The 6,571-nt window shown below is 43.5% G+C and overlaps 1 long non-coding RNA gene across 1 annotated transcript; it reads right to left on the reverse strand.

Moving 5' to 3' along the window:
- Window positions 1-594: 594 nt before the first annotated feature.
- LOC139025580 (uncharacterized) lies at window positions 595-1,313 on the reverse strand. Its single transcript, XR_011477177.1, has 3 exons — window positions 1,260-1,313; window positions 956-1,060; window positions 595-614 (listed from the first exon to the last, which is right to left on the reverse strand). It is a non-coding gene; the product is annotated as an uncharacterized lncRNA (long non-coding RNA).
- Between the last annotated feature and the right edge of the window lie 5,258 nt (window positions 1,314-6,571).

Genomic DNA, 6,571 nt, shown 5'->3' on the forward strand with positions numbered 1-6,571 from the left:
ACGACCCATCTCAACGTCTCGATGCACACCCATCCAACGTCTCGATGCACGACCCATCTCAACGTCTCGATGCACGACCCATCTCAACGTCTCGATGCACGACCCATCTCAACGTCCGATGCACGACCCATCTCAACGTCTCGATGCACGACCCATCTCAACGTCTCGATGCACGACCATCTCAACAGTCTCATCATCTAGCTGTGTTTCATGTCTCAACAGCTCTGGAAGACAATACTGACGTTGAGCTGCCGTGTCAACTGAAACGGTCAAACTTCTTGCTGCTTCTTATTTGCAACGGGCATACTATTTCTAATTTAGACTGGTTAGGATAGAATCCAAACACACCCATCATCCCTGACCCTTCTTATTTAGACTGGTGAGGACAACAAAAAACACACCCATCATCCTGACCCTTCTTATTTAGACTGGTGAGGACACAAAACAAAACCCATCATCCCTAACCCTTCTTATTTAGACTGGTGAGGACAAAAAACACACCCATCATCACAAAACCCTTCTAATTTAGACTGGTGAGGACAACAAACACACCCATCATTCCTAACCCTTCTTATTAGACTGGTGAGACAACAAACACACCCATCATCCCTACCCTTCTAATTTAGACTGGTGAGGACAACAAAACACCCATCATCCCTAACCCTTCTAATTAGACTGGTGATGACAACAAAACACACCCATCATCCTAACCCTTCTAATTTAGACTGATCTCCTCTCGATGCACGACCCATCTCAACGTCTCGATGCACGACCCATCTCAACGTCTCGATGCACGACCCATCTCAACGTCTCGATGCACGACCCATCTCAACAGTCTCATCATCTAGCTGTGTTTCATGTCTCAACAGCTCTGGAAGACAATACTGACGTTGAGCTGCCCTGTGTCAACTGAAACGGTCAAACTTCTGCTTGCTTCTTATTTGCACGGGCATACTATTCTAATTTAGACTGGTTAGGATAGAATCCAAACACACCCATCATCCCTGACCCTTCTTATTTAGACTGGTGAGGACAACAAAACACACCCTATGCCGCTTGACTTCATTTTTAGACTGGTGAGACAAACAAACAACCCATCATCCCTACCTTTCTTATTTAGACTGGTGAGGACAACAAAAACACACCCATCATTCCAAAACCCTTCTAATTTAGACTGGTGAGGACAACAAAAACACCCATCATCCTAACCTTCTATTTAGACTGGTGAGGACAACAAACACCACCCATCATCCCTAAACCCTTCTAATTTAGACTGGTGAGGACAACAAAACACACCCATCATCCCTAACTCTCTAATTTAGACTGTGATGAACAGGGAACAACAAAACACACCCATCATCCCTAACCCTTCTAATTTAGACTGGTGAGGACAACAAAACACACCCATCATCCCTAACCCTTCTTATTTAGACTGGTGATGACAACAAAACACACCCATCATTCCTAACCCTTCTTATTTAGACTGGTGATGATATAATACAAATCCACCAGACTATGAATAACTTGATAAGCATCGTAACATATCCACTACGTTTCTATCATGACGTTAAGTTGGTAAGAAGTCAGACCTGTCGAACTTGTACTGTACTCACCAGCAGATGTTGATAGGAATGCTTATATTTCATGCTATTGATGGGAATCCCATGTACGCACCTCTCAGGACGGGTGATCAAAGTAATGGTTAGAGATCAGAGTTCCCTAGGACCTAGGTTATCACTGACTGCTTCATGGTGCCGTCTGGAGATCCCACTCTGAGGAAAAAACATAACCAACAATTAGACACTTGTTGGAACCAATCAAAAATCAGTTGGATGGAAACCCTTTTGTCGCCTGGGCCTGAACAGAAGTGACTTTCAAAAAGCAGCAGTGTCCTGACATGGCTACAGATCAACCAACACCCTGATAATAACCAACATAAATAATGTCAGAATAAGATAATTCTATTCCATATATCTTGTCATATCTCTTAGAAGCATGTAGGACTTATCAGACTACAGCTGTGTCATTTGACGTTTTGGAGCGAGCTAGCTAGCTAACGTTACTGGATGTTAGCTCTCAAAATGTTCACTTAATGTTTACCTGGGATCCCACATAAAACATCATTGTAGCTAAGAGCTTTATGAATGTCAGTTGGTGAAAAGTGAGAATTAGTTTGCTTTATAAGTGCCACATCTTTCAAACAAAACTAGCTAGTTAGCTAGCCATCCCGGGTTGGTTAGTCGCGCATAGCTAGCCAGCTAAGGACCGGTCTCTTATCATTACTGACATGTCAGCTAGCAATATAGCCGGCTAGTTTAKCTTTGTTAATCCTTTTGTTTTAGGACAAACGTATTTGCTGTCCGKCTACGGTTAATTTGACAATATGCAGCCAGAAGATGTCATCTTTKTTTGGCCCAGAATCGGTGCTGAGGTTGTTTGTGTTGGCTAGCTAACGTTAGCTGTTTTGAYGCTAACGTTAAATCAGCAAGATTCAAAATAGCTACCTAGACTGCCCTTTAAAGTTAGAACTAGSTAGCTTGTTAAATGTTTGGTAAACTGGCGAAGCTGTATTATGACTATGTACTTTAGCATAGCTTCACGCTAGCTAACGTCTAAATAGTTGATTCCTCTGCGAGATAGCTATCAAAACTCCAACTAAATAACTGGTTGACTAACTTAACGTTAACAATAACATGGTGGCACAACTAATGGCTAACTGGGAAGTATAGTTAGCTAGCGTTAGCGTACACTGTTGTTATGCTTGACCAGGCCTGGCTAGCTAACAGTAGCTTAAAAATCACTGTTGCTAATCTAATTGGTCAATATCAAGCTTCGAAACAAAGGCGCTTCAGCATATTCTTGAAAAACACTGGTGTTACCAACTAACGTTACCATTGGTACACTAGTTACAGATGCTCAAATACAAACCCAATGATTGGTAACTGAACTACAAGACTTGTTCGATAATAATGTTTTAGGGTTAGGGTCCAACGAAATGCTTATTCTAATGGAAAAGGTTAACTAGCTAGGGGAAATGGAAAAATACAATGTTTTGACTACGAACCTTTCATTTCCATGCTTCCACTAAATGCAACGAATCGTATCTCAGCCATTCATTTCACCATCAGTTATTTTGCTAAACAATGTAAAACTGCGTTTGAAACATTCTAGATACGTAAGATTTATAGCTATATGTTTTTCAAAGTCTACCATGCTAGGCTAGTTGTAGCCTTGTGTGGTGGCGGCAGATCAGCTAGCTTCTCCCTGCAGACAACGCGTGCGCGGTAGTTGTAAATGGCAAACTTCCTGGTCTCATCAGCATTTCTGTGGTATGTTTTATCCTGCTCATGTTCAGCGCCGCTTTCAAAACAACTGGGAACCACGAAAAATACAAGGTCAAATCATGACGTCAGTGATCTTCGGGTCGGAAAGTTGGAGCTCTAGAAAGAGACCCGAGTTCCCGAGATGGAATTCCGAGTTGGATGTCCGACCGTTCAAATCGATTTTTCCCAGTCGGATGTCGCTTTTTCCGAGTTCCCTATTGTTTTGAACGCACTGAAGTCGGAAGTCGGAGATTTCAGAGTTCCCAGTTGTTTTGAARGCGGCATTACTCAGTGGAGGGAAAGTACTCAATTGTCATTTTTTTAAWWTTTTTATTCACCTTTATTTAACCAGGTAGGCTAGCTGAGAACAAGTTCTCATTTACAACTGCGACCTGGCCAAGATAAAGCAAAGCAGTGCGACAAAAAACAACCACACAGAGTTACACATGGAATAAACAAAAGTACAGTCAATAAAACAATAGAAAAATCAATATACAGTGTGTGCAAATGGAGTAAGGAGGTAAGGCAATAAATAGGCCATAGTAGCGAAGTAATTACAATTTAGCAAATTAACACTGGAGTGATAGATGTGCAGATGATGAAGTGCAAGTAGAAATACTGGTGTGCAAAAGAGCAAAAAAAGTAAATAAAAACAACATGGGGATGAGGTAAGTGGTTGGATGGGCTATTTACAGATGGGCTGTGCATTTAGTTCCACCTCCCACATGCGTTGACATCACCTGGTTTAAACGTCTCTAGAGACAATATATCTCTCATCATTACTCAATGCCTATTTTACCTCCAATGTACTCACATCCTACCATACCTTTCATTTCCATGCTTCCACTATGCCTTGAATCTATTCTATCGCYCCCAGAAACCTGCTCCTTTTACTCTCTGTTCCGAACGAACTAGACAACCAGTCCTGATAGACTTTAGCCGTACCCTTATCCTACTCCTCCTCTGTTCTTCTGGTGATGTAGAGGTTAARCCAGGCCCTGCAGTGCCTAGCTCCACTCCTACTCCCCAGGTGCTCTCATTTGTTGACTTCTGTAACCGTAAAAGKCTTGGTTTCATGCATGTTAACATTAGAAGCCTCCTCCCTAAGTTTGTTTTATTCACTGCTTTAGCACACTCTGCCAACCTGGATGTCCTAGCCGTGTCTGAATCCTGGCTTAGAAAGACCACCAAAAACCCTGAAATTTCCATCCATAACTATAAAATTTTCTGACAAGATAGAACTGCCAAAGGGGGCGGTGTTGCAATCTACTGCAGAGATAGCCTGCAGAGTTCTGTCTTACTATCCAGGTCTGTACCCAAACAATTTGAGCTTCTACTTTTAAAAATCCACCTTTCCAGAAACAAGTCTCTCACCGTTGCCGCTTGCTATAGACCACCCTCTGCCCCCAGCTGTGCCCTGGACACAATTTGTGAATTAATTGCACCCCATTTATCTTCAGAGTTTTTACTGTTAGGTGATCTAAACTGTGATATGTTTAACACCCCGGCCGTCCTACAATCTAAGCTAGATGCCCTCAATCTCACACAAATTATCATGGAACCCACCAGGTACAACCCTAAATCCGTAAACACGGGCACCCTCATAGATATCATTTTGACCAACCTGCCCTCTAAATACACCTCTGCTGTCTTCTACCAGGATCTCAGCAATCACTGCTTCATTGCCTTCATCCGTAATGGGTCCGCGGTCAAATGACCACCCCCTCATCACTGTCAAACGCTCCCTAAAACACTTCAGCAAGCAGGCCTTTCTAATCGACCTGGCCCGTGTATCCTGGAAGGATATCGACCTCATTCTGTCAGTAGAGGATGCCTGGTTATTCTTTAAAAATGCTTTCCTTGCCATCTTAAATAAGCATGTCCCATTCAAAAAATGTAGAACCAGGAACAGATTTAGCCCCTGGTTCACTCCAGACCTGACTGCCCTTGACCAGCACATAAACGTCCTGTGGCGTACTGCATTAGCATCGAATAGCCCCCGCGATATGCAACTTTTCYGGGAAGTTAGGATTCAATATATACAGGCAGTTAGGAAAGCTAAGGCTAGCTTTTTCAAACAGAAATTTGCATCCTGTAGCACAAACTCCAAAAATGATGGGGCACTGTAAAGTCCATGGAGAACAAGAGCACCTCCTCCCAGCTGCCCAATGCATTGAGGCTAGGAAACACTGTCACCACCAATAAATCTACGATAATCGAGAATTTCAATAAGCATTTTTCTATGGCTGGCCATGCTTTCCACCTGGCTACCCCTACCCCGGTCAACAGCTCTGCACCCCCCACAGCAACTTTCCCAAGCCTCCCCCATTTCTCCTTCACCCAAATCCAGATAGCTCACGTTCTGAAAGAGCTGCAAAATCTGGACCAATACAAATCAGTTGGGCTAGATAATCTCTTTCTAGAATTATCCGCCGCAAATGTTGCAACCCCTATTACTAGCCTGTTCAACCTCTCTTTTGTATCGTCTGAGATCCCTAAAYATTGGAAAGATGCRGCGGTCATCCCCCTCTTCAAAGAGGGTGACACTTGAGACCCAAACTGTTACATAACTATATGTATCCTACCCTGCCTGTCTAAGGTCTTCGAAAGCCAAGTTAACAAACAGATCACCAACCATTTCGAATCCCACCGTACCTTCTCCGCTATGCTATGCTCCGGTTTCCGATCTGGTCATGGTTGCACCTCAGCCACACTCAAGGTCCTACACGATATCATAACCGCCATCGATAAAAGACAATACTATGCAGCCGTATTCATCAACCTGTTAAAGGCTTTCGACTCTGTCAATCACAACATTCTTATCGGCAGACTTAAAAGCCTTGGTTTCACAAATGACTGCCTTGCCTGGTCACCAACTACTTCTCAGACAGAGTTCAGTGTGTCAAATCGGAGGGCCTGTTGTCCGGACCTCTGGCAGTCTCTATGGGGGTGCCAGCCAAAGGGTTACATTTTTGGGTAGACTCTTTTCTCTGTATACATCAATGATGTCGCTCCTGCTGCTGGTGATTCTCTGATCCACCTCTACGCAGACGACACCATTCTGTATACTTCTGGCCCATCTTTGGACACTGTGTTAACAAACCTCCAGACGAGCTTCAATGCCATACAACACTCCTTCCGTGGTCTCTAACTGCTCTTAAATGCAAGCAAAACTAAATGCATGCTCTTCAACCGATCGCTGCCTGCACCTGCCCGRCCYTCTAGCATCACTACTCTGGAKGGTTCTG

The sequence above is a fragment of the Salvelinus sp. IW2-2015 genome, unplaced genomic scaffold, assembly GCF_002910315.2.
Source record: "Salvelinus sp. IW2-2015 unplaced genomic scaffold, ASM291031v2 Un_scaffold2877, whole genome shotgun sequence".
Classification (NCBI taxonomy): Eukaryota; Metazoa; Chordata; class Actinopteri; order Salmoniformes; family Salmonidae; genus Salvelinus; species Salvelinus sp. IW2-2015.